The sequence below is a fragment of the Barbus barbus genome (assembly GCF_936440315.1).
Source record: "Barbus barbus genome assembly, chromosome: 4".
Taxonomy (NCBI): domain Eukaryota; kingdom Metazoa; phylum Chordata; class Actinopteri; order Cypriniformes; family Cyprinidae; genus Barbus; species Barbus barbus.
This window is the reverse complement of record NC_136732.1, coordinates 5,737,837-5,764,906: the sequence shown is the minus strand read 5'-3', so window position 1 is coordinate 5,764,906 and position 27,070 is coordinate 5,737,837. Positions and strand designations below refer to the sequence as shown.

The window sequence follows — 27,070 nt, the reverse complement described above, 5'->3', positions numbered from 1 at the left end:
GATGTGAGTGAGGACAGTGTGACCCGTTTCTCCGATGCCAGGGCATCAGTGAGGTCATAGAGTGGTTGAAGGAGCTGATTGACATTCTCAAGAGTGGCAATGTCATTATCTTTTAGCATGAAATGCCATGTACTCCTGTCACTAGCCAGGACTGCACAGACAGCCTGTTGTTGCTCCAGGAACCTGGAGATCATCTCATAAGTTGATCCCCACCTTGTTACCACGTCATGGATGAGGGCATGCTCAGGGAGTTCCAGGTCTGCCTGTTTTTTTTTTTTTATTCTCTCTTCCTTTTCCAACTCTGAGTAAATCCTTGAATCAAGTGTCTGCATGCCCTGACAGCAGATTCAACCCTTTGGAGCTTCAAGGCTTTGCTAATGGCCAGATTTAAATTGTGGCCAAAACAAGTGAGAAAAAGCTGCAAATTTGTTGCATTGTCTGTGGTAATTCCGCACAGACTTTCTTTTGAAATCTTCCATTCCTGGAGCATATTTTCAGACATCTCAGAGATGTTTTCTGAGGTGTGGTCTTCAGGAAAAAAATGAGACCCCAAACAATGGCACTTAAGCTGCCAATCTGAGGAGAGGTAGTGGACTGTAAAACTTATGAATGGCTCCCCACCTCCACTGCTGCTGGTCCACAGGTCTAAAAAAATCTATTATAAAAGACTATACACAATAGTAATGTTTCAGTCATTATTTCTTCAGGCTAAACCAAACTTTTAGCTTTTTTGACAGGTTGTACTAAACACCTATGAGTTTCAGTCAGTGTATTTGATGATTATTCTTTTAAATAAAATTATAAAATGATTAAGTGTTCTCTCAGAGTAGCCTCTGGATATGTTCATGTGTTCACGTCTTCACATAGTGAGTGAGACAGCAGACACTTTAAAAACCATGAGCATCGTGGTACTTGAGTGTGTACTAGATCTACTAGGCGAAACGGCACTGCTCATTCATACAGAGACACTCAGAATATAGAATTACAGTATATAGCAGTCTTTTTGCGCTGTATATTCACAGACACGCACATCGCGATTTGATTTACTGCACAGCTATATTTTGATTTATTCCAGTATCTTTCAAATCGCACTTTTTACGTGGCATCTGTATTATACTGTAATTGACTCCAATTACATGACTGGATTCCAGGATTCCCTCTGCATCACAGAAATAATACGGCCTACCTTTATCTTCACGGAGGGATGGTGTTCGCGAATATGGGAGAACATGTTCGACGTATTTCCTCCTTTTGCAGCCACTATTTATCCACATTTCTTGCAAACTAGATTTTTCGGATACCCAAAATATTCCCATACTGCAGATTTTTTTTTTTTTCGGCCATTTCAGTAGTTTGTGATCTACATGGAGTTAATGATGTAAAATATAATGATGTAAAGTAAAATGTAAAATAATATATAATATAATTATTATTTATAAACTTAAACAAATAAGTAAAGTATTGTCATTACTTCCATAAATATTACCTTTGTAATTTTACTGTTGTAATAATAATTATAATACTGATAAAAAATATTTATATTTCATACTAATAGTTTATTTAATCAATCTGAATGTTATAATAATTATTAATATTAATGTAACATAATATACAATATAATTTATAGTATTTATATATAATATTAATTTAATACAATTATATAATTAAACAAATAATAAAGAATTGTCATTACTACCATATTAGTTTTGTAATTTTACTGTATTATTGCTATTATTATTATTATTAGTAGTAGTAGTAGTATACTAATTTATAATATTAATACAATTATTGTTATTACTATTTTTATTATTATTACAGTTATACTGATCAAAATATTAAAATTATATGTAATATTAATAATAAATTATTTAATCAATCTGAATATTATAGTAATTATTAGGGCTGGGCACATCCTAAATAAAGGTTTTGTTTACATAATATATGTACTGTGTATATTTATTATGTATATATAAATAAATACACACACATGCAGTATATATTTTTGAAATATATTTACATGTATTTATATTCATAATTTTTTTTATATAGAAATATATTTAATATGCAAACAACATACTTATGTGTGTGTATTTACATACATAATAAATATACACAGTAAACACACATATAATATGTAAACAAATACTTTTATTTTGGGTGTGATTAATTGTGATTAATCATTGCCCAGTACTAATATTTATATAATTACAGTGCAGGCTTTGTGTTTTGATATTTGTACTAAACATACTGCTTTCTCTGAGACATTGTATGAATTGGACAACAACGATTTTTACTCGCATTTGGCACTTGACAAGTGTTATTTTAAGCCCTGGCTAGATAGGTGTTTTCATTTCATTGCCATCTATAAAAAGGAGAAGTGTAAGAATAATTTTGCATTGCAATGAAAAACATGGATCACTCCATTAACTGCAGTTAATTCTAAACAATAGTGTTATTCTTGCTTTAAGAACTTTTACAAAAAACAACAAAAACCTTGTGAAATGCCTCCTGTGGGTAGTTTTTAGGTCATTGTTTGATGAGACAAAGTTTGCATATTATTGCATATTATTGATCTGTTGGTTTTGATTGCTTCTATTGTCCTCTTTTGTAAGTCGCTTTGGATAAAAGCATCTGCTAAATGACTAAATGTAATGTTTGATAATGCATTTTGAATGTGAAATTTACTGCCCCAAGCTGAAAGTTGGTTAGCAAAGTGTTGGAAGAGTTTTGATAAACTGACCCAAGTATTGAGAAATGTGTAAAAAATCAAACAAAAACATGCTAATAGAACCAAAATATAAAAATATGCAATCTACACCACTTTATTGCAGTGCTGCAGATTTAAAGTTTCTGTTCTTTTAATTCAGCTTAGAGGTCCAAGTTTGACATACTGATTTTTGGTCACACGTTCATCACACAGAGTTAATCAAAATGTACATTTAGAATGCAACACAATTTTCTTGAGCTTGCGTTTACTGTTTCCCACATTTGTCTACATGTAAATGGAAGTCGATAGAATGAAAAGTGCTTTGTGACCAGCCAATAACACTAGCACAGTTTGACACTCAAACTCATTCGATCACTCATAGAACAATGAGAAGCATAACACAATTTATTATGTTGTAAAATGTATTTATAAAACAAGCATGAAACTATACCTACTGATTAGAATTTACTGCAGTATATGTTACATGGCCCATGTTTACATACATTACAGCACAAAATTATTACTAAGTTTGTATAAATGGTAATGAAATTGAAAGGCTTCAATTCTTTTATTTGTCTTTTTAGATTTGGAATATATTTCAAAATGGTATCTAATTGCATTCAGTGAAGACATAATGGCCTCATTAATATATGGAAATAAATCAGATATGAATCGGATACGTGCATTTGCGCCTGCTGTGTAAGCGGTCGGGTAGGATTTTCCCCTGTAAATGCAACTCCTAAGTCATTGAAAAGTGAGGTTTTTTTAAACATTTTGCAGTACAGACAAATGAAACAGAAACAATAAAACAGCAGCGTAATAATTTTGTCCATTCAATCCATTGAAACCACAAAATAAAATACACACAAAGATGTCCCTGCCTTTGATATACAGTACAATCACTGATGAACAAATTTGGATTTAACCCTTTAGGCGCCAGGGTTTTTTGGAAAAAATGCTGGATTTTGACATCAAGATTTCAAAAGCTTGTGGCTTGAAATGGCTTAAAGATAGAGATCTACTGTAAATTAGAAAAATGTTGGGCATGACCGAAAGTTTATGTGGGGTGTAAATATACTCATCTAATTTGCATATTATGATGTCATCATGGGCGGCCCTCTTGAATTTCATAATATTTAGGAAATAGTAGATATTGAATTGATGTTTGATTTTTTTGTTTGTTTTTTTGTCTTTTTCTCCTCATTCCAAATAATCAGAAAAGAGGAAACCAACAATAAAACAGGAGAAAGTACTAAATTATTACTATATTACTATACTATATAGTAGTAAAACGCATGTGAACAGTAGCCTACTTTTTGATCAGTTCATCAGTAATATTCAGGAAATAATAGATATTGAATGGATGTTTGAACTTATTTGCATGTTGTTGTTGTTTTTTTGTCTTTTTATCCTCATTCCAAATGATCAGGAAAAGAGGAAATCAACAGTAAAACAGGAGAAAGTAGTAAATTATTACTATATTACTGTGCCATAGTAAAATACATGTGCCTATTGTTTGATCAGTTGACCAGCTATCTGTCCAATCAGGTATCTATGTGACAGTTTATAGTTCTTGAGAGTATGGTACCTCTCATTGCATGGCACAGCGCACAGACCTACCCCAAACTGACTGCACCTGTACTGTCTGCCGGCGGCCCTTGGAGCGCGCGATCAGAACAAACAGCGCAATCTGGCCGATTATCAGAGAGCAACAGCTCTCCTATGGACACTAAGACCACGTCCACCCCTGCCACCCTCATCCCCGTTGGGCAAAGTGTTGAAATAATCACTTGTTTGTGCTTTGTGAACGATCGCGCCTTGCGCGCGGCACCATGGCACCATTGGAGAAGCGCGATCATTAGACGGCCGATCGTCATTTCCAAAAGGCAAATATTCCCCTTCAGAGTCAGAATCGGCGAATGACATTTGCAACACATCCTCACAGTACAACTTTTATTAGCCGTTTGGCGATTTTCTCTCACAAATCTCACAATTTACTCAGACGCTATGAACTGAATTGCTTCCGCATCAATGACACGATAGCTCACTTACTCTGCTATTTCCTCGAACAATTTTGGTCTAGAATCGAAGTACTACATGTCTGCCATCTAGTGGAAGGGAATACAAATGAGCCATTACACCAGATTAGGAACTACAGCCCATTTCATGAAGTATGACGTCTTGTCGCAATTTTGCGACTTTGGCGCTTAGAGGGTTAATTACTAAAAAAAAAAAAAAAAAAATGCTTAACAATATCTACCACCTAAATATTATTCTATTCTGCAGTGTATATGCAGCCAATGACTGATTATAATGACTCACACAGTCTTTTTACATGTTGTGCAGCGTAAACATAGCTCTGCATTTGTGATTGTAGAAACGCCAAACAAGCACTACTCTGCACTGCTCAAAACTCACGTTTGAATAGTCAGTAAGTTAACAAATTCTTGAAATATCGAAACTACGTACAGGCTGTGAGTCAGAAGCACCAGACTGTCCTTACGACGTTGGAATTGCCCCACTTTATAGTGTTCACATCCCAGGATCACTGCACTATATATGCGCTACACATGTGACACCCTGTATGTGTAGTCACAGGAATAATTTGTTTGTTTTTTCAAGTATTTTTGATGTTTCAAGTACTGTGATTAAACTGAATGTTGTGGTATAACCCAGTGGACAGCAGGGGGAGACACTGCTGAACAGAGACTGAGTGGTTAACAGTGAGTCGCGGAGAAGAAGCCATTACAAGAGCGACCCCTGATAGCACACGTACATCTCGGAGACGTCTATTTGACGTCTGCATTTACATCTGCAAGACATTTTTTATAGTGTTTGCTCATCTGCAAGACATATATAGGACGTTTCCTTTTAGATGTCAAGTAGACGTCTATTAGATGTCTTTAAGATGTTTAGAATGTATGTAAAATTGACATCTGAAAGACGTCTGCCAGACGTTTGTAGACAGCAGATGCTTTCCAGATCAAGAGATCTTTAACAGACATCTTGCAGGCGTACGTGTGCTATCTGGGACAGCACAACGTGTCTGTCTTATCGTTTTATTCAAATAGGTGGGTGAACGCTATCCCCAAGGACATAAAACATGAACAAAATGTTGAAAATATGTGTATACTATTTTAAGATGATAATATACACTTTCTGTGTCTTTTTTTTAATGAAAATGGCGTTTCAATCTCGGACGTGCCGCGACAGATTTGTTGTTAATATAATGAAATCTGAAGGATTAAAAGCTCCAGCACACTGATTACCCGTAATAATATGATGTTCATTGAGTTTATAATTGTGTGTTTGTAATGGAAAGAGCAATGTATTGAGGAATCACCATTTGATTTAAAAGTATGTTTATGGTGATCTTGGTCTATAATATTGTTCATATATCTAATTCTCAAATATTCATTTTATAGACTGTTGATGGGTGTATACAGTATTATGATGTTTTAATTATATTTCTTCTGATGGGGCATGTTTGTTGTATTCATTAATTTAGTTTACATGTTTAAATTATATATTTAATGGTTCGCTCAACTATTCAAGTTTGCGGTGGCTATTAGTACACATATAACAGAGACTGTAATACATTGTGAAGCCTGTTTATGTTAGTTTCATACAATACAACAGGGAAACTACATAGTTTCCCTGTAGTATTGGCAGCACCAATACTAGTCAAGAAATGAACACGTGAGGGCCACCCCGTCCGCTGACTGTAAGGACACAGCAATATTTATTTTTACTTCGTTGTAAAGTCTTGGGATCACCTCTATGCTCACCTTTGGGCCTAGGAACAGAATAACGTGGCTCCAGTATGTTCAACATGTAACGGAATCTGTCGTTTTCGACAATGCTGGCCTTATATCTTTGCAAATAAAAATTGCAATCGTCTCGGTGATCTTTTGTGCACGAGGTGAATTATGAGGTATTTTGCTAGTTAAGGCATTTAAAATGTCCGGTTTTCTTTTCGTCGGTGGGGTGTTGCACTTCGGGGGAATGTCTTGTCAAATGATTCCGCAGATTTGTAGTATTACTACAATATTTCACATCAGCATGACAAATGCTTCCATACCGCTGCCTTTTTGTTTAAAGGTGTTATTAGCGTCGAGGGATCACCTGTGTTCGCCATGTCAAACTCTGAATCAACAAGTAATTGACAGGCTCTCCGTTGTAACGACAAGCAAGGTAAAGAAGAGGGTGACATCTAGCAGAGAAGACTAATAATAATAAGATCCACGTTAATCAGATCTTATGTTCAATGACAATAAATAAATAAGGAAATAAATACGAAAAAAAGATCGATTCACGGCTTAAAACTTTGCAGACAAGGGGGAAAAAACCCAGGCTGCCGTCCTCCCCAGTCTTAATCAGTGACCGTAACATGACAGCCAGTACCATTCTTTATAACACTGTCATTAGCCCTATTATAAGAGAACAGAATAACTTCAAATTCACACGAGTAATAAAGTGGGGTTAAAAAAACATCAACTTTGTTTTCTGATCGGATTTGGGAGACAACCTAATCATCCTCGAAGAGCCCTGATCATCGAATGATCCATTTCAAATTGCTGCATGGACTTTGTTTGTCCCCTTTGGGGCACTTCTGTTTGCATTGATCGGCTTCCCCAAACTGCAGTTTTTGTATTTTCATGCATGTTATTTATTTATCTTTTTGTTTGAGTTTGCCTTTAAATAAAATAAAAAATTGTTCACAAAAAAACTATATTAAATAAAACAGAGACACAACACAAGATAAACTCAGCAATGAAATTTGGGACCTGATTCTCTCAATTACTTAGCTATTAACTATGCAAAAATCATAATTAAAAACTATTTAAATTAAGAATTGATACATTCATCCATCCATTTTCCATACTGCTTTATCCTCTACAGCAGGGGTTTTCAATCTGTGGGGCGCCAGCACCTGTCAAGGGGGGCGCGAGCATCAATTAATTCAGAGACATTGCCTTGAAGAATTATGAATACGAGCTTTCAATTCTTCAGCCATCCGCTAGGGGGCAATCTGACTCCCGCTGTTCGGCGACAGTGAGAATGGGGTAAAATGATTTACGGTTAGTCATGTCAGAAATCCAACCACGGATTGGCATGTTGTTATCTCAGAAACAAGCTCAGCCATCACACTGAATCAGGTAAACTGGTTATATGTTTATGTTTCTTAATGTTTCTTAATGTTTTCAACCTTTTAGGACATGCGTCCCCCTAAGTTTGTCTAATTTCACTCGCGCGAGTGAAATTAGACAAACTTAGGGGGGCGCATGTCCTAAAAGGTTGAAAACCCCTGCTCTACAGGACCGTGGGAAGAACTGATACTATGTAATGAAATAATTCCCTGTAGAGCTGCTTTGCAACGATTTATATCGTAAAAAGCGCTATACAAATAAACTTGAATTTAAGTTTCCACAATTTATTTATATATTGCAGAAACTTAATATTTAACTTATGGCAACATTTGGTCATTCTGTATGTTGTCTGAGCATTGGCATCCTCTGAGGGGTTGGCATCATCTTTTCTCAGGTGTTCGGTCATCTCAGATCATTTAAGGGTTGGATCCAGACTGAAGCTTCTGTCATTCCTAGTTACCACGGGATGTTAATCAACAGAGAAACAAATAGAGACATAATTAGCGTAGCTGCTGTTCCATCTAAGCAAAAAATGATTTGTTTAACCCAAGCTAAAGAATAATAATAATGTACGTCTGATCAGATATAACTGCAGTACAAGATTATAAAATGCATTATGTGAATGCTTGGCTAAAGAGATGTGTCTTTAATCTAGATTTAAACAGAGAGAGTGTATCTGAACCCCGAACGTTATCAGGAAGGCTATTCCAGAGTTTGGGAGCCAAATGTGAAAAAGCTCTACCTCCTTTAGTGGACTTTGCTTTTGATTCATACAGAAATGGCTGATTCATTCAGAATCAAGGTGTCTGACTGCGTTCAAAACCGCATACTTCCCCACTATATAGTAGGCGAGCAAAAAAGTATGTTTGAATCATAAATATTCACCTGGCTGGTGCACTAATTCTCACGAGATTTGGATGTATGTATATACTAATATATATATATATATATATAGATAGATAGATAGAACAGCCTCTTTGTAGAAGGTCAGAGCAGAATGTTTATAGAGGAAAAGGAAAGAAAGTTCAAAAATAAAAGGAAGATTGTCATGGCCCTGGAAGAGAGATGAGGCGAGGACTCAAGTGCAGGAGAATGGTGGGTCCTTTAATAATAAAATGAAACAAAAACCACCCCGAGGGGGAAAAACAGGCAGGTAGGCAGGCAGGCAGCGATTGCAAACAAACACACGACGTCAAACATCTTACATAAAACAACGAAACTGCACAGGACTGCAGACACCAGGAGAATAAATAGGGAGACAAAGAGGAGGACACAGGTGAAGTCACTGAAACAATAATGAGATAACAAGGAGGGCGGGGTCAGACACTAGACAGGAGAGCACATGGCACAAACCACAAACAACAAGCCATGTGCTCAAACAAACACAGTGACATCTGGTGGCCAATCAGGGCACACCAGCAGGACCGTGACAAAGATAAAGAAAGATAATAATTGAATGGATACAAAATAAATAAAGAGAGGGAGAGAAATTATTGAAATAAATAAGTAGAAATTAAATAAAGAATTCATCTAAGAAAGGGAGAGAGAAAAAAAAACGGTTGCTGTAGGCACACCAGGGTGGTATGAGAGTACGTCGACATTCAGGGGTGGAACAGCCAGGAATGCTCTGCTTGATTTATTTATTTCAATGAGAGTATGGTGCACCAGAGAGAATCCTGTCACCCTTAGCAGGGAGGGTTGATTTACTACACGGTCTCCTTCAAAACATTTCCCATGCCCTGAGGGGGGAATCAGTTTATTTAGGAATGAATCCGGTTGCATGTGCATTCAATCCACTTTGACATGTTCACTCATTCAGAAACGGCCCTAGTGAGGTCGTTGAATCTTGTAGGTCTATATATTCACTCCCCTTATTCATCTGTCTAACTATATGTTTGTAAAGTTGTTGTTGGGAGAGTGCATGGGTCCGGTGCCAGGATTCTCATGTATATTGAAATAAGTCAGAAATTGATTCCAGATGTCCGTAAATATAAATATATTTTTCTTTTGATGAGAGAGATGGAAGAAAGGAAAGTGGAGAGAGAACGGGAAGCAGCTAAAAGGGTAGAAAGAAGATGGAGAGAAATGGAGAAGGAAGACAAAAAAGAGAATCCAGAGAGAGAGAAGACCGATGGCAGCAGGAAACATGTGAGAGAGAGGAAAGGAGAAACAGGGAGGTAAAGGAAAGGGAGTCCAAATACCAACAAACAGTAATTTCCTAGGCACAGGAAAAAGCGTAATCCAAAAAACAGGCAAAGGTCAGGGCAGGCAGCAAACGATAATAAAACAGATGAACAGTCCAAGATCAAAACACGAAAACAAGGCAAGGAAACACGGATAAACACAGGAACCAGGAAAACATTACAGGCTAACAATCACCAGTGAAGTGTTTGAGTGTGCATCTTTTATAGTCCTTCTAATGTGAGACAGCTGTGAACTGATGATGAGACCAGGCAAAGGGCAGTTATGGGAAATGGGGTGAATGGTAAAGGGTACAGGATGAGGTGTCCTCTAGTAGAGCACATAGGCACTCCAGCTAGAGATCGTGACAGTAGCATGCAGGTTTGCAAGATTGCGTTGCTGTCTGCCTGTGATGTTTGAGCATTGTTGAGAGACAACCCTGATTTACTGGAAAAACATGATAGAGGTGGACAAAAGAGGACAAAAAGGAGAGTGTGTAAAGCAGGCGTCAGCAAGTTCGGTCCTGGAGGGGCCAGAGTTCCTGCAGAGTTTAATGACCCCTGGTGTAAAGGGAAGATAAACAAAATACTTAAGTGCATTGCCGGTATCGTTGCTCAATTAAAGTTGCAGGTATTTATACTCGTAGGTCTTTACATGACGAGGCTGAACACTTCCACTGATGCTTCTGGGTTAACTGACAAATAACAAATAAATGCACAGCCAAACGATACTTCAGTGAAAACAGCTGTCGCCGCCTTCTGATTAGCACACCAAAAAGCCTGTAGCAGGGTGATTGCTCAAATCAATACTAAAGTTCGCACTTAAGTGCTGGAAGGGAGCAAGTATAAATAACAAAAGCTACTTCTTAGCCTATGGCTATTATTCTAATTACAAACAAGTGCAATCAAAAATACAAATTGCAACGAAAGATTAAAAGTAGAAATAGGTACAAAACAAGAAAATCCCTCTTAGCAGCAAGTAACAATTTAAACAACAGATATAGAAACTAACTAAAGACTAGAGATGTTATAAAATAATATGTATTATGTAAATGTATTAAAAATAAAAAGGCCCCAAATGAACCAATTGAAAAGCAGTGCTCAATGTACATACTGTACACATAAAGTATGATTGAAGAACTTGCCCTGAGCATGTATGACAAGCTGTGTATGTGCGTAAGAGCGAGAAAGAGAACACATTTATCAGTTTATGAATGGTGTTTTGTGTTGTGTTTGTTGCACATTTTAATGTCTTGATAAAAGGGGTAGGGGCTCCCACTTAAAACACTGTGGCTTCCCCACTTGAATGCAGATGCAGATAGTGCTCTCCACTATCAAAACCAAAACTAGGAATAGTTTGGCTTTGGATGGAATGCTATCATCCATCACGACAGTGAAAATGGCTGGCCTTGAGCCACAGTGCTTTAAGGATGTACTAACACTAGGCACGGTGGCCTTGAACCGAGCCCGAGCGCGATTGTCAGCGGGGGCTGACCTCACATTGCACTTTATGTTCTGAGCCAGAGCACGCTTCATGCTGCCTTCAAGTGCTATCGGAGTGATTGTAAATGGCCGTTTTTCAGTTTCAGTACATGCCCCTCAAAAGATCTGTGCACAGTCCTACCTCCTAGACCGTTGTCCAGATTTTCACCAAATTTGATCCTCTTCAGACCATGCTGGCAAAAAGTTATGGATTTTGTGGCGATAGGCGAACCCATTTTCGTATAGCGCCTCTACAAAGTTGAGGCATGATGCCAAAATGACACTGAGGCTGTATCTCTGCAAAGCTTTGACATATTGACACCAAACTTTGTGTGTGCCATTGACACCTCACACAGAACACACCACATCGATTTGAAAACAGCGTTACCTATTGGTCAAAAGTGATAAGCCATTAAATCGTTATCAGTGGTTGTATTTATGATTTTTCAGCCATTTCAACTGCTATTATGCTAAAATGGCTTTAATTACTCAGTTGCAGCTGGGGCCTTGTGTATAAAGGTTGCGTATGCACAAAATGGGCATAGAAATGGGCATTCCATGCACCTATCTGGATTTATTAAAAAATAAAAATGTTGGCGTAAATATGTGCGCACCGTACAGATGTTCTTGACTGCGTATGCACACTTTTTATTGGAGTGAGAAAAGTTATGAAGTAAACTAGAATTTAACCTGTTTTCATTTCGATATACACATTTACTCTCATTAATGGAGATAAGCACTGAAATGACTCATTATGCAGAAGTTAAACAAAAATGAGTTTATAGTGGAGGCGCTTGATCACTTTTCCTGTGGCTATGTTCTAATGACAGCGAGGAGTGCTAGAGGTGCACAATAATACATATTTAAACTAAACTGCAGATCTCATGTTATGAGAAAATATAAACATTTAGCGAAAACAATGATCAATGATGCACACTTATGGTGGACACTGCTGGATTCGGTGGTCAAGTGCTCCATTGTCCGGTTTTAATATGTCCAATGATAATAGTTAACTGTACAACTGCAGCTGCACAGAGGTTGATGTTGTGTGTAGGCATCTCCACAACATTATGAAAAATACCACTGTATTTGAAGGATACAACTTGAAGAATACAGTAAGATTTACACATTTCCTTTTTAAAATGTCAGTGATGTGGTGAGTCAATTATATTTTCACTGCATTAAATATAGGCCTATCTGTTTCCACTAAAACAAAGCCAATAGAAACCATTACAGAAATTCTAATGGTTTCCACTTTCAAATAACATTGCAAACATTACAAACCATAAATACAAATAGTTTCCTGTAATATGTTTTTGGACATCTTCCATTAGGATTGAGAGGCTTTAACAAGCCACCAACAGAAGGCAACATATTGCCTGTAGAGACCCACAGGGATCATTACAGTTTCCATTAAAATCAATAAAATTCCCATAATAACCAGTAAAACCATTGCAAATTCTGTGATGGTTTTAATTTTTTTTCAGCAATATGGTTTATCTTACTTTACAGTATTTTTACTGCATGAGCTTGATATGTATTACTGATATCTAACTCACCTTGTAACATGCATTGCATTAATATATGGAAACTGTTAATCTGAAACTTTAAATAAGATCACTTTATTGACCATATATAGACACTGTATTAGTGAAACACATTTTACCAAACAGACTAGTGAATGTTAGCTAGTAATTGTAAATGCAGAATGTGAGTAGAACAAAAGTAGAGTTTTTTCTAACTAGTAGCTAGATAGTAAATTCACACATACAGTATGTCATACAGGTTAATGAATGAAATTAACTCATCTCTTACTTTCTGTGTTGTGTGAATTTAGATTGTCTGGACTTACTTGCATAACTGTAAGGATATTAAGAGCCTCAGATAACTTGATACAAAATTCCCCCTCCATCACGTTCACGTATATTTTTGGCTTGTTGGTCATAATGTTCTATTATAAAGTCATGTTTCCTGTGTACGTGCACAATAGTACAAATAGTTTGCGGTGTTCATCCTCCCTTATGTTTTTCATCCTGAAAAATGTGGCCTTGGAAAGAAGTAGAACCATCTACACAAATGCTAAACTGAAGTAGGAGGCCTTATGATAATCTGATCATTTGTTTATCCAATCAATTCTGAAAGTCTTTGTTCTTAAATCAATGAATATGCATAACAAGAAGAATTTATAAACTGTGAAGGAGGAGGACATTGAAGAAAACCACTGTGTGTCTCGTTCTTCCCGTGTGTGTTTGCATGAAGAGGGTCTTGAAGCAGAACCAACGGCAAAAAACAGCAAAGTTTGTGGGAAAACTGAAAAATGTATGTTTCTTACACTAATCATAGCCGAGATATGCTGACAGACAGTTCTTGTTTAAATGCATGTTACAGTAATGAAACGTCTTCAATTTAGCATGCTTGTGAAATAAACATTTTGGTAACCCTTAAATCTGATTACACAGTGTTTGATCTGAGCTTCCAGTTGGATAGTTGGCCTGATTTGGTTATTATTTAAAGGAAATGTGAATTCTTACTAATTCAGCTGTGTGGCCTCTGCTGTTTCCAGCAAGAAAAAAAAATCATGTACCTTCTGTGGTCTCTGCTGTTTCTTCATGTTTCAGCTCAACATCGGACCCTGTTTGGTTAGTAAACCTTTGCTTTTTCAATTTAAAATACATTGTTTGTGGTATTTGTATTGGAAAGAGTTTCATAAAAAATATATATATTGCATAAGTTTTTTTATGTTAAATCTATTCAGTTGTCTATTGGAATTTTACAACCAAATATGTCTGTTGTAGCAACAGTTTCACAGTTATCTGAAGTTAAACAAATTTTATTGACTGCTTTAAAGGGGACATCAGATGTTGGTATGATTCTTCAGGGTCTTCATTTCTGAAACATACTTTGGCTAAAATTCCTCAACAGTTGTGGTAAACAACACCCTTTTAACCTTGTCAAAAACAGCTCTGTTAGGGTAGACAAATAGTCTTTTCAGCTACACAGTATTATTTTTGTCTTACAGTCATTCATGTTATCACAGAAATATTGGGATGAAAGTTTATAGTTCAGAGATAAACATTGATGTGTATGGCAGCGATCAAAATAGAGCAAATCCCCTTTTGAAAGTAACTGGCGCTTCAAATAACGTGTGTCGATTGCATTTTCACTATTAGGTGGCGTAAAGTGACCGTTAACAAATGTATGTCATTGAATCATTTATTGAAGAGATTCGTTGAAAAATTAGGATTCATCCAGTAATATTGAATCTTATCATTAGTTTTCTCCACTAGATGTCACCCTCTTATTTACCTTGCGCTATGTTACAACAGAAAGCCTGTCATTCATTCAGGGCTTATCATGGCAGAGATATTGTTGACAAGAATCAAGAACAAAGCCATATGCATGATTTGCAATGCTCAGGTGAAATGCTGTAGTAATACTACAAATTAATGTTATATGCCATTATCTGATTACCAGAAAAATGAAGAAGAATATTTTATAGGGCCCTAATATTGTTTAAAAAAGACTCTATACAAAACAATAATAGGTTTAAAATACAGGCCTGCTCTTAATTTATTTTTATTAATTTACCACAGTATGTAAGGATGCATAACTGTGTGTCCCAAGTAGTTATGAGTAGCACTGGTGTTCCCCAAGGAACGGTTTTAGCTCCGTTTTTATTTACTTTTTATACTTCAGATTTTCAGATGATTCTGCAATTGTTGGCTGTATAAATGAGCATGATGAGAGTGAATAAAGGGAGCTTTTAAAGAGTTTTGTATACTGGTGTAAAACGAATGGTCTTAGGCTTAACGCTAGTAAGACCAAGGAAATTGTGGTTGATTTTAGTAGATATCCTCACAAAGTGGTGCCAGTGAATATTCAAGAGTCTGAAATTGAGATTGTCACGTCATATAAGTAATTGGGTGTATATTTGAATAATAACAAGCTTGATTGGTCTGACAATACAGTACAGGTTTATAAGAAGGGTCAGAGTCGCATTCATTTATTAAGGCGACTGAGATCCTTTGGAGTGTGTCAGGCACTGTTGAAGACTTTTTATGATTCTGTGGTGTCATCTGTGATCTTGTATGCTGTCACCTGCTGGGGAGGGGGATTGCTAGAGAAGGAGAAGAATAAACTCAATAAGTTGATAAAAAAGGCAGGTTCTGTTGTGGGTTGCGAGTTGCCCACTATTGATGTTGTCACGAATCCTGGCCATGCTCTTCCATTAACTCGCCACCAGGGGTCACCCGTTCACCACATGGACTTTTCACACTACACAGCACATTGGACTCCATTTCCCATAATCCATTGCACTGACGACTTGCACAGCTGTTCACTATTTCGCCCACACCTGATCACCATTTCACAATCACCAACACACCATATAAGCCTGGGACTTGCTCTTGCTCAGGGCCGAGTATTGACCTGCGTATAGTGCTCTCCTAGCGCTAGCTGCTTTACCGTGCCATTCCGTGTTTCTGTTTTGTTCCTGTAATTGTTTAGCATTTATCACTCCCCAAGCGATAGCTACTTTACAGAGCCTTAGTCTTGTCTTGTCTTGCCTTGTTTATCTTGCCGTGTCTGACCCTGCCTTTGTTTACTGGATTTACCCCTTTGCCTCTGCCGTTTGGACTCTGTTCGCTCCCTGTTTGGATTATTGCTCTCGTCTCTGGATTATCTCTCTGCCTTGCCCCTTTGGATATTGTTCGCTGATCGTTGACCCACGCTTGCTCCACGGATTGCTCTGTCTTGCCTCCACCATACCTGTTTGCCGATGTCTGACCCTGCCTGTTTCTGACCATGTTTTGTAATAAAGCCTCGCATATGGATCCGCATGTCTCACGTCTCGTCAACCCCGTAACAGAATACTCGGCCACACAAGGATCCAGCGGCTTTTCCAGAGGACATTGGCCAGGTATGGACACTGCACGACTGTTGTTAACCCTCGAGCAGGGTTTGAGACCGCTCGAGGAATACATACAGGAGTACTTAGACCTCGCCTATTTTTCTGATCTGCCGGACTATGCACTAATAGACTTTTTTTGTGAGGGCATTAATCAGCCGCTCAAATCTCAGTTAATCCGTGAGGGTCCCCGTGCGTCACTCAGTCAATTTATGGACTATGCTTTGCTGTGTGTGGGCTCTTCTTTTACTGTGGGTGTCGCGGAGGAACGCGACACCGCACTCACTCACAAAATGGCGGCAGCAACAGCACCCCTTCACGTCGTCGCTGTCAAGCCAGAGTCCGCTCACGTCGTCGCTGTCAAGCCAGAGTCCGCTCACGTCGTCGCTGTCAAGCCAGAGTCCGCTCACGTCGTCGCTGTCAAGCCAGAGTCCGCTCACGTCGTCGCTGTCAAGCCAGAGTCCGCTCACGTCGCCTCCGCTGTCAAGCCAGAGTCCGCTCACGTCGCCTCCGCTGTCAAGCCAGAGTCCGCTCACGTCGCCTCCGCTGTCAAGCCAGAGTCCGCTCACGTCGCCTCCGCTGTCAAGCCAGAGTCCGCTCACGTCGCCTCCGCTGTCAAGCCAGAGTCCGCTCACGTCGCCTCCGCTGTCAAGCCAGAGTCCGCTCACGTCGCCTCCGCTGTCAAGCCAGAGTCCGCTCACGTCGCCTCCGCTGTCAAGCCAGAGTCCGCTCACGTCGCCTCCGCTGTCAAGCCAGAGTCCGCTCACGTCGCCTCCGCTGTCAAGCCAGAGTCCGCTCACGTCGCCTCCGCTGTCAAGCCAGAGTCCGCTCACGTCGCCTCCGCTGTCAAGCCAGAGTCCGCTCACGTCGCCTCCGCTGTCAAGCCAGAGTCCGCTCACGTCGCCTCCGCTGTCAAGCCAGAGTCCGCTCACGTCGCCTCCGCTGTCAAGCCAGAGTCCGCTCACGTCGCCTCCGCTGTCAAGCCAGAGTCCGCTCACGTCGCCTCCGCTGTCAAGCCAGAGTCCGCTCACGTCGCCTCCGCTGTCAAGCCAGAGTCCGCTCACGTCGCCTCCGCTGTCAAGCCAGAGTCCGCTCACGTCGCCTCCGCTGTCAAGCCAGAGTCCGCTCACGTCGCCTCCGCTGTCAAGCCAGAGTCCGCTCACGTCGCCTCCGCTGTCAAGCCAGAGTCCGCTCACGTCGCCTCCGCTGTCAAGCCAGAGTCCGCTCACGTCGCCTCCGCTGTCAAGCCAGAGTCCGCTCACGTCGCCTCCGCTGTCAAGCCAGAGTCCGCTCACGTCGCCTCCGCTGTCAAGCCAGAGTCCGCTCACGTCGCCTCCGCTGTCAAGCCAGAGTCCGCTCACGTCGCCTCCGCTGTCAAGCCAGAGTCCGCTCACGTCGCCTCCGCTGTCAAGCCAGAGTCCGCTCACGTCGCCTCCGCTGTCAAGCCAGAGTCCGCTCACGTCGCCTCCGCTGTCAAGCCAGAGTCCGCTCACGTCGCCTCCGCTGTCAAGCCAGAGTCCGCTCACGTCGCCTCCGCTGTCAAGCCAGAGTCCGCTCACGTCGCCTCCGCTGTCAAGCCAGAGTCCGCTCACGTCGCCTCCGCTGTCAAGCCAGAGTCCGCTCACGTCGCCTCCGCTGTCAAGCCAGAGTCCGCTCACGTCGCCTCCGCTGTCAAGCCAGAGTCCGCTCACGTCGCCTCCGCTGTCAAGCCAGAGTCCGCTCACGTCGCCTCCGCTGTCAAGCCAGAGTCCGCTCACGTCGCCTCCGCTGTCAAGCCAGAGTCCGCTCACGTCGCCTCCGCTGTCAAGCCAGAGTCCGCTCACGTCGCCTCCGCTGTCAAGCCAGAGTCCGCTCACGTCGCCTCCGCTGTCAAGCCAGAGTCCGCTCACGTCGCCTCCGCTGTCAAGCCAGAGTCCGCTCACGTCGCCTCCGCTGTCAAGCCAGAGTCCGCTCACGTCGCCTCCGCTGTCAAGCCAGAGTCCGCTCACGTCGCCTCCGCTGTCAAGCCAGAGTCCGCTCACGTCGCCTCCGCTGTCAAGCCAGAGTCCGCTCACGTCGCCTCCGCTGTCAAGCCAGAGTCCGCTCACGTCGCCTCCGCTGTCAAGCCAGAGTCCGCTCACGTCGCCTCCGCTGTCAAGCCAGAGTCCGCTCACGTCGCCTCCGCTGTCAAGCCAGAGTCCGCTCACGTCGCCTCCGCTGTCAAGCCAGAGTCCGCTCACGTCGCCTCCGCTGTCAAGCCAGAGTCCGCTCACGTCGCCTCCGCTGTCAAGCCAGAGTCCGCTCACGTCGCCTCCGCTGTCAAGCCAGAGTCCGCTCACGTCGCCTCCGCTGTCAAGCCAGAGTCCGCTCACGTCGCCTCCGCTGTCAAGCCAGAGTCCGCTCACGTCGCCTCCGCTGTCAAGCCAGAGTCCGCTCACGTCGCCTCCGCTGTCAAGCCAGAGTCCGCTCACGTCGCCTCCGCTGTCAAGCCAGAGTCCGCTCACGTCGCCTCCGCTGTCAAGCCAGAGTCCGCTCACGTCGCCTCCGCTGTCAAGCCAGAGTCCGCTCACGTCGCCTCCGCTGTCAAGCCAGAGTCCGCTCACGTCGCCTCCGCTGTCAAGCCAGAGTCCGCTCACGTCGCCTCCGCTGTCAAGCCAGAGTCCGCTCACGTCGCCTCCGCTGTCAAGCCAGAGTCCGCTCACGTCGCCTCCGCTGTCAAGCCAGAGTCCGCTCACGTCGCCTCCGCTGTCAAGCCAGAGTCCGCTCACGTCGCCTCCGCTGTCAAGCCAGAGTCCGCTCACGTCGCCTCCGCTGTCAAGCCAGAGTCCGCTCACGTCGCCTCCGCTGTCAAGCCAGAGTCCGCTCACGTCGCCTCCGCTGTCAAGCCAGAGTCCGCTCACGTCGCCTCCGCTGTCAAGCCAGAGTCCGCTCACGTCGCCTCCGCTGTCAAGCCAGAGTCCGCTCACGTCGCCTCCGCTGTCAAGCCAGAGTCCGCTCACGTCGCCTCCGCTGTCAAGCCAGAGTCCGCTCACGTCGCCTCCGCTGTCAAGCCAGAGTCCGCTCACGTCGCCTCCGCTGTCAAGCCAGAGTCCGCTCACGTCGCCTCCGCTGTCAAGCCAGAGTCCGCTCACGTCGCCTCCGCTGTCAAGCCAGAGTCCGCTCACGTCGCCTCCGCTGTCAAGCCAGAGTCCGCTCACGTCGCCTCCGCTGTCAAGCCAGAGTCCGCTCACGTCGCCTCCGCTGTCAAGCCAGAGTCCGCTCACGTCGCCTCCGCTGTCAAGCCAGAGTCCGCTCACGTCGCCTCCGCTGTCAAGCCAGAGTCCGCTCACGTCGCCTCCGCTGTCAAGCCAGAGTCCGCTCACGTCGCCTCCGCTGTCAAGCCAGAGTCCGCTCACGTCGCCTCCGCTGTCAAGCCAGAGTCCGCTCACGTCGCCTCCGCTGTCAAGCCAGAGTCCGCTCACGTCGCCTCCGCTGTCAAGCCAGAGTCCGCTCACGTCGCCTCCGCTGTCAAGCCAGAGTCCGCTCACGTCGCCTCCGCTGTCAAGCCAGAGTCCGCTCACGTCGCCTCCGCTGTCAAGCCAGAGTCCGCTCACGTCGCCTCCGCTGTCAAGCCAGAGTCCACTCACGTCATGCCTGCCCAGCCAGAGTCACGTCACGCCTCAGCTCCTCAGCCAGAGTCTCTTCACGCCTCCGCCAAACTGCCAGAGGCTGTTACCACAGATTCAATGTCAGTCCTTCGAGTTCTGATATCCAGTGTGATGGACCCACCACTGATGTCAGTGCGAGTAGCTGGCATTCCCAGGGCCTCAACCCTGTCTGTTACAGAGACTGTTCCCCTGACCTCGGTACTTCCCGTTATGGCGGTTGCCATTTTGAGTGTGTGGGCTGCACACTGTGCTCCTGAGGCCTCTCCTGTCCACGAGTCTGCTCCAGTGCCTCCAGAGGTGGCGGCTTCCGCTGCAGAACCTCCCGAAGTGGTGGCACCCGTTCCTGAACTCGCTGTTTGCCCTGTCACGGCCACGGAGGCCGTTCCTGTACTCACTGTCTGCCTTGTCACGGCCACGGAAGCCGTTCCTGACCTCATGGTCTGCCCTGTCATGGCCATGGAGGCCGTTCCTGAACTAACGGTCTGCCCTGTCACGGCCACGGAGGCCGTTCTTGAACTCACTGTCTGCCCCGTCACGGCCATGGAGGCCGTTCCTGAACTCACTGTCTGCCCCGTCACGGCCATGGAGGCCGTTCCTGAACTCACTGTCTGCCCTGTCACGGCCATGGAGGCCGTTCCTGAACTCACTGTCTGCCCTGTCACGGCCATGGAGACCGTTTCTGAACTCACTGTCTGCCCTGTCACGGTCATGAAGGCCGCCCCTGAACTCACTGTCTGTCCTGTCACAGCCGAAGAGGCCGTCTGTGAGCTCTCGCCCTGTCCTGTCACGGCTAAAGAGGCCGTCTGTGAGCTCTCGCCCTGTCCTGTCACGGCTAAAGAGGCCGTCTGTGAGCTCTCGCCCTGTCTTGTCACGGCTAAAGATGCCGTCTGTGAGCTCACGCCTTGTCCTGTCACGGCCAAAAACGCAGTCTATGAATCCTCGTCCTGCCCTGCCACGCCCCCTGAGATCATGAATGCTCTCCCTGTATTGTCTGTCTCTGCTCTCCCTGTGTTGTCTGTCTCTGTTTCCCCCAGATCTCAGACTCTGCCATGGTTTCCTGCCCAGTCTGCTTCCTGGCGGGGGTCTTCTGCTCAGGTCTGGTGGTCCTCTGCCCCGCCATGGTGGTCTTCTGCTCGGGTCTGGTGGTCGTCTGCTCCGCCGTGGTGGTCTTCTACTCCGGTCTGGTGGGCTCCTGGTCTGTCTACTCCGCCATGGTGGGCTCTTGCTCGGGTCTGGTGGTCGTCTGCTCCGCCGTGGGGGTCTTCTGCTCGGGTCTGGTGGTCATCTACTCCGCCCTGGTGGGCTCCTGGTCCGTCTGCTCCGCCTGGGTGTCCTGCTCTGCCGGTTCTGCCTCAGTCCCCGGTCTTCCCACTTCCTCATGGACCTGGCCCTCCGTCCCTCCCCCTGTTCCGCCTCCGCTCCACCGCCCTCCTGGACTATATAAGAGCGTCTGGAAGCCACTCCTTGGGGGGGGGGCTATGTCACGAATCCTGGCCATGCTCTTCCATTAACTCGCCACCAGGGGTCACCCGTTCACCACATGGACTTTTCACACTACACAGCACATTGGACTCCATTTCCCATAATCCATTGCACTGACGACTTGCACAGCTGTTCACTATTTCGCCCACACCTGATCACCATTTCACAATCACCAACACACCATATAAGCCTGGGACTTGCTCTTGCTCAGGGCCGAGTATTGACCTGCGTATAGTGCTCTCCTAGCGCTAGCTGCTTTACCGTGCCATTCCGTGTTTCTGTTTTGTTCCTGTAATTGTTTAGCATTTATCACTCCCCAAGCGATAGCTACTTTACAGAGCCTTAGTCTTGTCTTGTCTTGCCTTGTTTATCTTGCCGTGTCTGACCCTGCCTTTGTTTACTGGATTTACCCCTTTGCCTCTGCCGTTTGGACTCTGTTCGCTCCCTGTTTGGATTATTGCTCTCGTCTCTGGATTATCTCTCTGCCTTGCCCCTTTGGATATTGTTCGCTGATCGTTGACCCACGCTTGCTCCACGGATTGCTCTGTCTTGCCTCCACCATACCTGTTTGCCGATGTCTGACCCTGCCTGTTTCTGACCATGTTTTGTAATAAAGCCTCGCATATGGATCCGCATGTCTCACGTCTCGTCAACCCCGTAACAGATGTGATTGCACAGGATAGAATGACTGATAAACTGGTCAGTATAATGAAACTAGATTGTCATCCTCTTCATGGAACAGTTCAAGCATGTGTGAGCACTTTTAGCTCAAGATTAATTCAGCCCCGATGCCATAAAGAACGATATAAAAAGTAATTTTTACCAACAGCCATTAGCTTATATAATCGATGTCATATTAGATGACTGATGGATTATTTTAAATTGTATTTATAATATAGTGTAGAGTGTATTATGATGCTTGAAACAAAGGGCTGTATGAAATATTGCATTATGAAGTATTTTTTCCTTTTTATCTTTTTTTCTGATGAGCTGCTGTGACGTGAATTTCCTTTTGGGATTAATAAAGTTAATCAAATCAAATCAAAATCAAATTAATGTTTGCTGTTCATGTTTCAAAAATAGCAATAGCATTTGTATTAAAATTATATTCACGGAATGCAATAAAAAAAAAATCGAGAATCGAACCAAGAATGGAATCGAGAGCTTGCGAATTTTATATGCAAACAACATAAAAGTGAATTTTGCTTCCACCGTCCTCTTTAAAACCTTTTCTGAGCAGTTTTTTTTTTACCTTCTGTTATTTGCTGAAGATGACAGACGGAAACAGCCAACACAGGAGGGCAGCGTGAGACTTGTGGGAGGTCTGGCTTCATCTGGGCGTGTGGAGGTTTATCATGATGGACAGTGGGGTTCAGTTTGTGACGACGGATGGGATCTGGCCGAAGCGCAAGTGGTGTGTCGTCAGATGAGTTTTCCTGGAGCCATATCAGCCATAACAGGAGGAACTTATGGAGAAGGTATGAACTCCTCAGCACAGTTTGATTGATACACATTGGTCTTAACCCAATTTCACCCAAATTCTATTATTTTTAGGTTCTGGTCCAATCTGGCTGGATGACATGCAGTGTAAAGGCTCTGAGAGCTCACTTTCTGATTGCAGCTTCAGCGGCTGGGCTGTTACTGACTGCACACATAAAGAGGATGCTGGAGTCGTCTGTGAGGCTGGTATGACATTCACCTACCAGATATCACTGCAAGTATTTCTGTTGTTTAATCTGTTTTTATTACATTTTCTTTGCAGGTAAAAACATAACCATCAATCGTCAGTTCACTGTGGATAACAGTCTGGGTTTGTCTGATGATCTCGGTCTTCTGTTTGACCGTGGAGATGGTTGTGATTTCAGCATTAATGTACGAGATCTCAGTGAAGAGGCAGAATTGGCGTTTTGTGTGCACCGTTTGATCCTCATGATTTATCCAGAAGTAAACCTAACAAACGAGTCCAGAAACCTCAGTGTGGATGTCAGCCAGACGTGCCATCCTCATGTCTCTGCTTTTCTCAGGTAACTTTCTCAAGTCACTTCATTTTGCTGAATGTTGCTTTAAACTGAAGTCAGAATTCTACTGACTCTATATGGGCGTTAGACACAATATCTGAACTGTTTTTGAGCAGGTATTTCTACACACGTCAGATTGAGGTTTCCATCACATCAGCTCAATGTCTTCATCAGCTGGCGTTTATCTTTGGAGTGAAGAAGCTTATGGAGGATGTCGGCAAGGTCTTCACTTTACTCATTCCCCAAGATAACACCTTCCAGACCCAGGTATCGATGTACGAGTACGCCGTCCGCACAGGCGACCTTGTTCTGCAGGAGAACGTCCTTCAGTATCTCTCCTGGAACGGTGAGTTTCTCATAAGCTCTCCAGTGTGGAACAGCATCTCTTTTCACTTGATGGACGCTCTGCTGCAGCGCTCAGACCTGACTGTGAAGGATGAAGCTTTACTTCTTAAAGCTCTGGAGAGATGGATCCAAGACAAAGGTGATGAGCTTAACTCTGAGCAACAGACAGGCCTCCTCAATCACATTCGCTTCCTCTTGATCTCAGTGGATGAACTGTATGAAATACAATTTTCTGCAAGTGCTCTCCATCAGAATCATGAGAAACTCTACCTAAATGGTGTACTCAAAGGTTTTCAGTTCAATGCTCTAGCCTTCTCTAAGATCAGGAATAAAATGGATAACATGAGTAATGAGTATCTACCCAGAATCTATACTGGAGATGAGTGGAGTGTATTTATCAATGACACAACCGTCAATCACCCAGACTACGATTATGATGACCAAAATAACAGATTGCAAACCTTCTCCACTCCTGCACACACTAGTGCCCTTTACAGAGAGCAGAAGGTGCAGTGGAGAGCCCAGGTTTTTCTCAGTGCTCAGGAATGCTCTAACAATGGTATTTCATGTCGTTCTTTTCCTGTTGCACGCTTCCTTGCTGATGGCAATCAGAACAGGTATGCCAGCAGCATTCGCTTCAGCAACAGGTTGATTCTCAGCTGTAAGAATGAAAACAATATCTTTCATGTCCAAGAGTTCAGAAATGACATGGCGGTGATTCCAGCAAGCAGCAGCATGGGCCTGCCTAACCCCTGTCCTGATGACTACTGTTTTAGATTTGTAGTGCGTCCTGAGTTTATCTGAGGCCACAGAGTTTTATTTGGCTTCAGCTAGGCTACAGCCATTTCCCATTTAATCCAATCTGTTACATTCAGTCGTCTCTTTTTACAATTCATGTTATTCATTCTTGAGGGATTTCCCTCTGAGTGAATTTAAACTGTTCATTTAACTATTTTAGCCATAAAAATGCTTAAAAGTGCACTTAAAAAAAATAAAAATCTATTTCTCACAGTAACTCTGTCAGTTTGATTCCTCTTTAACTGGTCAGTGTTAATTGTTAAGATGTTTATGAAATATGTCCAGGCTTCAGCAAAACTGATTTAATGATCAGTTAGTAATTCACAACCATAAACAGATACAGCGGCAGTGATGTCATTTTGAAAGGATATTTAAGGTCACATTCATAAAGCAAGTACAATCCTTAAATCAAGCACTCCTTAGCTGTAAATGATGTAGTAATGTCTTTTATCTTCCCCTCAGATATCACACAAAAATGGATGTGAGGCTATATCTCCGAAACGGTTTGGCGTATTGAGACCAAACTTGGTGTGTGTTATAACAACCATGACCTGAGGCTACCTGCACAGTTTCAGCACAATGCCACGTAGTGGTCAGGAGATATGAAAAACTGCTTTTTCTGTTTTTGATTAACTTTTGCCAGTCAGATGAACTTTCTATACGCCATTTTGATATATGTTGAAAATCTTCTTTTTCAAACTCCTTCTAGACTGTTGGTCTGATTTTCACCAAAATCTATAATCTTCAGACCATGCTGGCAAAAAGTTGTGGATTTCGCTTTGATACACAAAATGGTTATCGTTTAAAGCTTCAATGAATTCACTGAAATGATGCCAAACTGTGTCTGATACTGTATCTCTGCAAAGCTTTGACATATTTACACCAAAGTTTGTATGTGCCATTGTCACCTCACACTGACCACACAACATCAATTTGGTAGTCAACATTAATTTATCAAAACTGATAAACCATTCATTAGCCCTTAAAGGATTAGTTCACTTTTAAAAAAAACTTTTGCTGATAATTTACTCACCCCCATGTCATCCAATATGTCCATGTCTTTCTTTCTTCAGTCGAAAAGAAATTAAGGTTTTTGATGAAAACATTTCTCCATAAAATGGACTTCATTGGGACCCAAATGGTTCAAGGTCCAAATGACAGTTTCAGTGCAGCTTCAAAGGGCTTTAAACAATACCAGACGATGAATAAGGGTCTTATCTAGCGAAAAGATCGGTCATTTCAAAAATAGATAAAAAAAGTTTAAGTTTTATAAGCACAAATGCTCGCCTTGCTCTGTTCTGTGATGCGCGTTCGTAACGTCACGTAATACGCAATTACGTGGAAAAGGTCACGGTTGAGGTAGGCGGAAGTACCGAGGCAGTAGGGTTTTTAATATTAAAACACCCAGGATACGCACACGAAATGGGCCTTTTAAACGATAAACTGACACAAAGACATTTGAATATGTGTATATGGTCCTCCTTCTGCACATTTGTAAACACTGACTCGGTACCTCCGCCTAAGTCAACCGTGACCTTTTCAACGTCATTGCGTATTACGTGACGTCATGAACGCGCATCACAGAACAGAGCATTGAGCATTTGTGCTTATAAAACTTAAACTTTTTTATTTATTTTTGAAATGACCGATCGTTTCGCTAGATAACACCCTTATTCATTGTCTGGTATCGTTTAAAGCCCTTTGAAGCTGCACTGAAACTGTCATTTGGACCTTGAACCATTTGGGTCCCAATGAAGTCCATTATATGGAGAAATGTTTTCATCAAAAACCTTAATTTCTTTTCGACTGAAGAAAGAAAGACATGGACATCTTGGATGACATGGGGGTGAGTAAATTATCAGCAAAAGTTTTTTTAAAAGTGAACTAATCCTTTAATGATGAATTTTTAAAAAATGCTTATAACTTGAGTACATTAGCCTATTGTAATCAAACGGTTCTCAAAACATTCCTTAGTTCATGCCAAGAACATAGATACCATTTTTAACAATGTCGACTGAACTTTCTTGAAAACTTACTTTTAAGAACTCCTCCTAGCAGGCACGTGCACAGGTAGGGCTCAACCTGTGCAGAGCACATGACCTTTTTTCCCTTACGTGCCCTTTTTTTGGTGGCGGTGTTTTGTTTTGTTTTTCTTCAATAAATCAATGCTATTGGTCACCCTTTACGTTTGTCTGCCTGTTTTACAAATATTTAGCCAGTGAGAGGTATTAAAAAGAGCTTTAGTTAAATTTAGTTGGATCCGCTCAAACTGTCAGTAAAATGTCATAACTCCACCCCCTCTGTCTTGACTGAATGATGAACGCCTGAAGTTCCACAGCAGCTAAACGAAGCGGTCCGTGTATTTGGCGGCCAACG

The 27,070-nt window shown here is 42.9% G+C and overlaps 1 long non-coding RNA gene and 1 pseudogene across 2 annotated transcripts in view; both read left to right on the top strand.

The window, feature by feature from the left end:
• Positions 1-27,070, top strand: part of LOC306867355 — a 1,261,287-nt gene that overhangs the window by 300,199 nt on the left and 934,018 nt on the right. The gene's annotated exons all lie outside the window — the stretch shown is intronic.
• On the top strand, positions 14,098-24,700 carry LOC306866727 (galectin-3-binding protein A-like; annotated as a pseudogene). The gene is made up of 5 exons: positions 14,098-14,162; positions 22,812-23,011; positions 23,088-23,219; positions 23,296-23,557; positions 23,668-24,700. The product of its transcript is annotated as a galectin-3-binding protein A-like (transcript).